This window comes from Excalfactoria chinensis, chromosome Z (assembly GCF_039878825.1).
Source record: "Excalfactoria chinensis isolate bCotChi1 chromosome Z, bCotChi1.hap2, whole genome shotgun sequence".
Lineage (NCBI taxonomy): Eukaryota > Metazoa > Chordata > Aves > Galliformes > Phasianidae > Excalfactoria > Excalfactoria chinensis.
The window spans coordinates 65526260-65532259 of record NC_092857.1 but is presented as its reverse complement, the minus strand read 5'-3'; the positions used below and the strand labels follow the sequence as shown (position 1 = coordinate 65532259).

Here is a 6000-nt window from a genome sequence, read left to right as displayed (position 1 = left end):
TTCACAGAAACATCATGGTTAGGAGGAATCTTCCAATACACTTTTTTTAAAGTGAATACTGAATTTTTATCAAAAGTCTCTATTTTTTTGTTGTCTCTATTTTTTTCCCCATTTTTAACCCCTCCAAGCAAAAAAGATGTTCAGATGTTTGTTAAAACCTCAGTATAATATGACATATTTTTCTCCATAACGAGGCAGAGAGAAATAAGTAATTAAAATGGAGAGATAGATGAACTGCAAACACTGTGATGAGTTGGTGATTGTTAGTGAAGAAACTACACTCTGAATTCAGCGTGTATTTAACTTTTCCAGGCACAGGAAACCTTTGCTGAATTGAAATCTGGAAAGTGATTTTTTGTTTTTTGTTTTTTGTTCCCCCCAACCCCCTTTTGCAGTTTAGTTACTTCTCAGAAGCACTTCTTAAGTCTGAAAGAAGCCTCTAATGATTTGAGCCCTTAAACTTACATGACAGGGAAAAAGTTGTATATACCATGACATTTTCTAGTGAGCTTTCAGAGGATGTTCCTCTGGGAGGATATTTTTCTTAGTAAGGAGATATTCCCCTCATGGAAATTTGCATAAATAGATGACACAGAGCACAACATTCTCCATGCAAAAAGCGTCAATATCACAGTAATGGTTTTGCCTAAGAAAAGATGAAAACTAGGGGGAGAATTTTGACCCACCATCCCTGGGGGTGTTCAAAGAAACCTGGGGATTTGACGCTGCGGAGCATGGGTTAGTGGGAATGGTGGGGTGGGCTGATGTGTGACTTGGTGATCTCTGAGGTCTTTTCCAACCTTTATGATTCTGTGATCAGGATTCCATGATCCTGTTGCCAGCCAGGTTATTTAAAAGAGTACAGTACCATCAATACAGAGATTCTTCCTATTGTCAAAAATAGCACAAGCACGTGTCTCACATTTCTTCCTCCACAGCTTTCTTTATAAGGCTGGAATAAAGCCATGGGAGGACTTCTGAAAATATTCCAAACAGAATTTCTGGTGGTCAGAGAGCAGCTGTGATTCTCAGTGCTGGTCTGTCTTTGTTGTCACAGTGGGAAATGAAGAGGTCTGAGGAACTGACACAAAGCTGAACCCATGGGCACAGCACTCCACTGACACCACCTGAGACGAGCAGGTATGAGCATTAATGGCTGAAGGAACAGCTGGGGAGGGGACAGCACTTCATGATGTGCAGTTTTTTATGGTTGGTTTCATCTCATAAGCAATGTAAGCACAATGCAGTCATTTGCTCCATTCAGGGCTCTGGTATGCGTGCTTGTTTGTGTAATCAGAACTAAATGACATTAAATGAAGTTTTCTTGCCCTCCTGAGGACTTGGATACAACATTTCCAGCCGGCTCTGTGCTGGAGATAGACGAAAGTGTAACCATAGTGATGGAATGGAAATGATTCCTTTGTTCTGAGGCTGCAGTATCCTACATACGCTGTTCTCAAGGTCAAAAATATATTAGGAAGAGATAAAAATTAGAGAAAAATGTGCTGGTTTAGCTACAAAAGCTAATTTAGTTTATGCATTATAAATTATGTTAAAAATGACTAAAATGAGATTTCTCAGCAAGAACTAAATGTGTGGTTTCACAAAACTAATTTCCGAAGATGAACACAATTACAGAATTCAGCTTTAAAAGCTTTTCGGGTCATCAGAGAAAACAGCAAAGCTATCAATTATCAGTCTTCAGGGTGCTTCTGGCAGAAATATAATGGTAATTTTAGTATTCTCCTCAGCATTTACTAAATTAAGAATGTCTGCAAACAGATCAATTAATTGGAACATTATTTAATTTAATGAAACGTGATCTGTCAAGGAACATTAATCAGTCTTTAAAAGAAAACATTTAGGCATATCTTTCCAGATGGCGGAAGCAGTAGGGCCACAGTGTGATGAGGTGATGGCTGTAATTCTGAGGCTCTGAGGCTGAGATTGAGGCATTCTCACAAACAAGTAGAATCCTTGCTATCACTGCACAGTGCTGACCTCTGACAGGCCATGCTGCCTCTTCTATTGACCTACTTCTTCCCATTTGCTTCTGCTTCTCCAAAGAAGACAGAAGATGGAGCACACAGCATTGTTCTACTTCTGACACTCGAAGTCAGTGTGGAACTCTGAGGATGAGACCTCCAGAGCCTTCAGGAGGTGTCCCTCACCTCTGCTTTCCTACACGGAGGGCATGTGCAGAGCAGATGTTCCATTACTTGTGCTTGGCAGTGCTGTGTAAGGGTGGCATTTTCTGTGGACAGAGCAGCCCCCTGGCAAGAGGTGTGTTTGAAGGAGTGCAGGAGTTATCTATTTGCCCCTGTAGGCTAAAAGGATCCTTCTGTGCATTATCAGCAGCAGTTGCTGCGTGCGATGGGACTGCTGGGGGAAGGAGCAGAGGAGGGATGCAGAAGAAGTAAGGGACTATAGAATAAGCCATCAAGGAAATCAGTCTTATGAATCATCTCCATCAAGCACCTTCTCTTTGAACTTTTCCCACTACTGCCTTTGTGGCCTCGTGGTTGGGAAAACATCTTTGCACAAAGCAGGGTGAAACTGCAGGAATAAGGCTAATCAAATAATCCAGCTCCCAAGGAAAACTGACAAACAGTTGGAGTCTGTGGGCAAAGATGCAGTGAGGCTGTGTTCCCTGTTGGCAGTCATTACAGAAATGGCACTGCAGGCATTGACTTCCAGTCCTAGGCAGATGCAGGAGTCTGAGGTGAGTGCAAATGAGGAAGCTTAACTTCTGTTTTGGTAATGCAGGAGTACTAAAGATTGACTCGCAGTGCTGGGTGTTTTATTTTCTCCGGTGCACTAACACAGCTCTAATTTGAAACTGCAGGATCCCTCATATACTCATCAACAGAGCAAAAATGCACTGAGTCTGTATTTTTTGTGGTGCTTTAGCTAAAGCACAGTTTTCATATCACCAAATTATTTAGTGATTTTCTTCCTCATCAGGAAAAGACTTTTGCTGTATCTTAGGGGTCAGGGGTGATCAAAGATATAACACTTTCCAAAGGGTATCAAAAGTAAGAGGGGTGAGGTGGCTGCGGCAAGGAGGAGGAGGCAGCTGAGGGACAAAACAGGCAAAAGCAGCAGAGGGTTCTTGCTCTTCGTGCCATACACTGAGGGGAAAGGATCTGCTACCAGGGGTGGTACTGCCTCCATTGTTACAACAACGGAGGCAAAGTGACCTGGACAAAACAAGTTAGCTTCTCTCTTCCAGGTGATGGCAATTTTTCAAGCTGCAAACACCTAAAACACATCAACTGAATTGAGTTTCCAGAAGAACATCTCACTTCACTGACCACAGAGTGTCTATGCATGTTAGACGTAAACAGTATCTGAAGGTTGGTGGGATGAATTCCTTTCCACTTACTGCCTCATGAAGACAACCTAGGCTCATTTTCTCATGACTTATTCAGATAAGGATTTCATTTGAATTTTTAATACCAAAACTGCCACCTGATTCTCCGTAGTACTGATTTCCTGCACAAAAAAGAGCTTTCTGGTTTCTGCATAATTCAAGCTCAACATGTTTTCTTTAAGTGGTTTTTCGGGAGTAAGGAAAACAGATGCTTTAAGTAACACATTTTCAGAAAATGGAGCAAATGGATTCTGAAGATGATCTGATTGTCTCCATACAACTTCTAAATTGGATAGTTTTGTTATATCATGGATGCACACCTGCTTGGGAATGGATGCCTCTCTGGAGACTGGTGCTGGGCTGTGCCAGAGCAGAACTAAAGCAGTCCAGCCAAGAGCCATTGCAAGCTGGTGCTGATCAGAAGGTTGTCTGAAGAAGCCTGATAGTCCTCCTGTTAATGGCCAACTAGGCAAAGAGAGCAGCAGTGCCTAACATTTGTTGTTAGCCAATCTGAAATATCATGAATGAACCCAAATTTTTGTGTGACTGGAGCAGAGGAGACAGTTGAACAGGCTGAGAGACACCTCAGCTCTGCAGAGGTGAAGGGAGTGTAAGTGATGTTTCACCTCCAGTGTGGATGGCAGAGAGGGAACAGTCATTGTCCTTGGAAGAGTACTCTATGTGGGCCCCACAGGTTTAAAGACCTCCTTGGATCACAAAATTCCCCTTCACATAACATAAGACAACATTGGAAATAAATTATTAGGCCATTAGTAGCAAAACTTCCCTGAACACAAGGGGAGTACATTTGTCCCACCATCTTTGTGAACTCCAAGAATGTCCATTTGTGCAACTAGCCAGGATGATGCCACTACTTCCTGTCTTTTTTTCTGCTTCCTGCCCCAAATTCATATATCTGTGCTGATCTGAAGCTGATGGGTAGAAGTTGCACACATGCCTTCAGGAGTATCAGCAGTATCAACAGTGTTAACTGGCTATTATTTTGCCAGAGAAGAAGTTGGATAATATAGCGATATTTAGCATGTCTTAAATACAATTATTATTATTATTATTATTATTATTATTATTATTATTGCTAAAACCTCATTTCTTTTTCTCCATAAAGAGATTAAATACATAAGTACATAATCCTTTCACAATTTAATTAGAGTAACTCTCCTTCATTCAAAGAATTTGCTGCTATTATAGTCGATTAATCCTAGGATGAATACAGAACCAGAAAGGAGTGAGAGAAAGAAAGAAGAAAGGAACATTTCAATGAACTCTTCTCTGTCTGAGGTTCCCATTACCATGCTTGTCTGCAGTGCTGTTATGCCTGGCAGTCTTCTTGTGGCCATCTATCATGCAGAGACCTGTTTGGTGGCACCAATGAGAAACCTTTCCCTACCTCATGGGTAGGGCTGCCATGGGTTCATAAGACGGGAGGTAAGAGGTGGCTCAGACCAAAGAGGACTTGAAGACAAATCACCTGGAGCCATACAGGGCGCAAAATAGATGTAGCACAACAGCTCCTTGCTTGCTGGGTATGATCCTTCTAAGATAAAGTAATGTAGGAGAGATTTAGGAACAGATGGAAGGGCAACTTGAAGTATCTCGTCATCAGCTATCAGACAGTACTTGAGAATGCTGTTACTTTCCTAGATGTTAGCTGGTCCATTTACCATTTCAGAATGATCATTCACTTTCTAAAGTTGCTGTTTGACACTGACAATGACTTCAAAGAATAATTAATCTTAGAATGCAATCAGAGAAATTGCTCCTTATGTCTTACTCTACTGCAAAACCATCTCCTTCATCGTCTCGAGCAGCAAAGAGTCACGTGCTGAGGCCAACAGCATAAAGTTCATTTAATCCATCTGAATATTAAGTTGATGTTGAGTTCTTAAAAAAGGTCCTGCCATGAAGGAATGGTGGAAGGGAAATGTCCAGAGAAAAAAGGAGGGCTGGTACTTCTCCTGTGAATTTATTTATTTATTTGTTTGTACATGCTTTGTAAGGCTGAAGTCAAGGTTTCAGTTCAAATTCATTGAAGGCTTCTAGGATGCATCTGAAGTCCATGACTCCAAAAGAAATCTAATGAGATTTCAAACACCCAAGGTCAGCTTCTTTCTCAAGAATGAAATGTAAAACAAACCAAAATAAAAGATTAAAAAAGAGAGATCTAGGAATCAAAGCAAGATACTGGGCTGTCTGTGAAGTTTGGATGTGTGAACAGCAAAACTGAAGGTCTCTTCTTTCCCAGTGGGACTCCTATTGGTTGCAGCTCTCTGGCTGTAAATGAGGCCGGCAGGAAGATTTTGGCATAGCTCAGGAAAATAAAGGAAAAAATCATGTACTTTTCTCCAAGCAAACATTTTCAAACATTTGCCTCCGTTCTCATAACAGATGTATGAAAAGACTGTTACTTTCCTTGCAAATTGCTATTCAAAATGAAATGTAGGTCTACCTTATCAGGACTGAGTCAGTCAGACTCATGCAAAATCAGATGTTTTCCTGGTGAAGTCTGTTATCCATTTATTCAAACTGTAACAACTGTGTTGATCACGCTACCCAATGTTCTGAGTTCCCTGTCCCATCACGCTTAAGTTCATTTTATAAGTTTTACT

At 41.1% G+C, this 6000-nt stretch overlaps 1 long non-coding RNA gene across 1 annotated transcript in view; it reads left to right on the top strand.

Annotated features, from left to right (window-relative positions):
- Window positions 1-980: 980 nt before the first annotated feature.
- LOC140264652 (uncharacterized) overlaps window positions 981-6000 on the top strand; it is a 46461-nt gene continuing 41441 nt past the window's right edge. The window contains exon 1 of the long non-coding RNA XR_011906067.1: window positions 981-1140. This is a non-coding gene — a long non-coding RNA (uncharacterized lncRNA). The remainder of the gene's footprint in view (window positions 1141-6000) is intronic.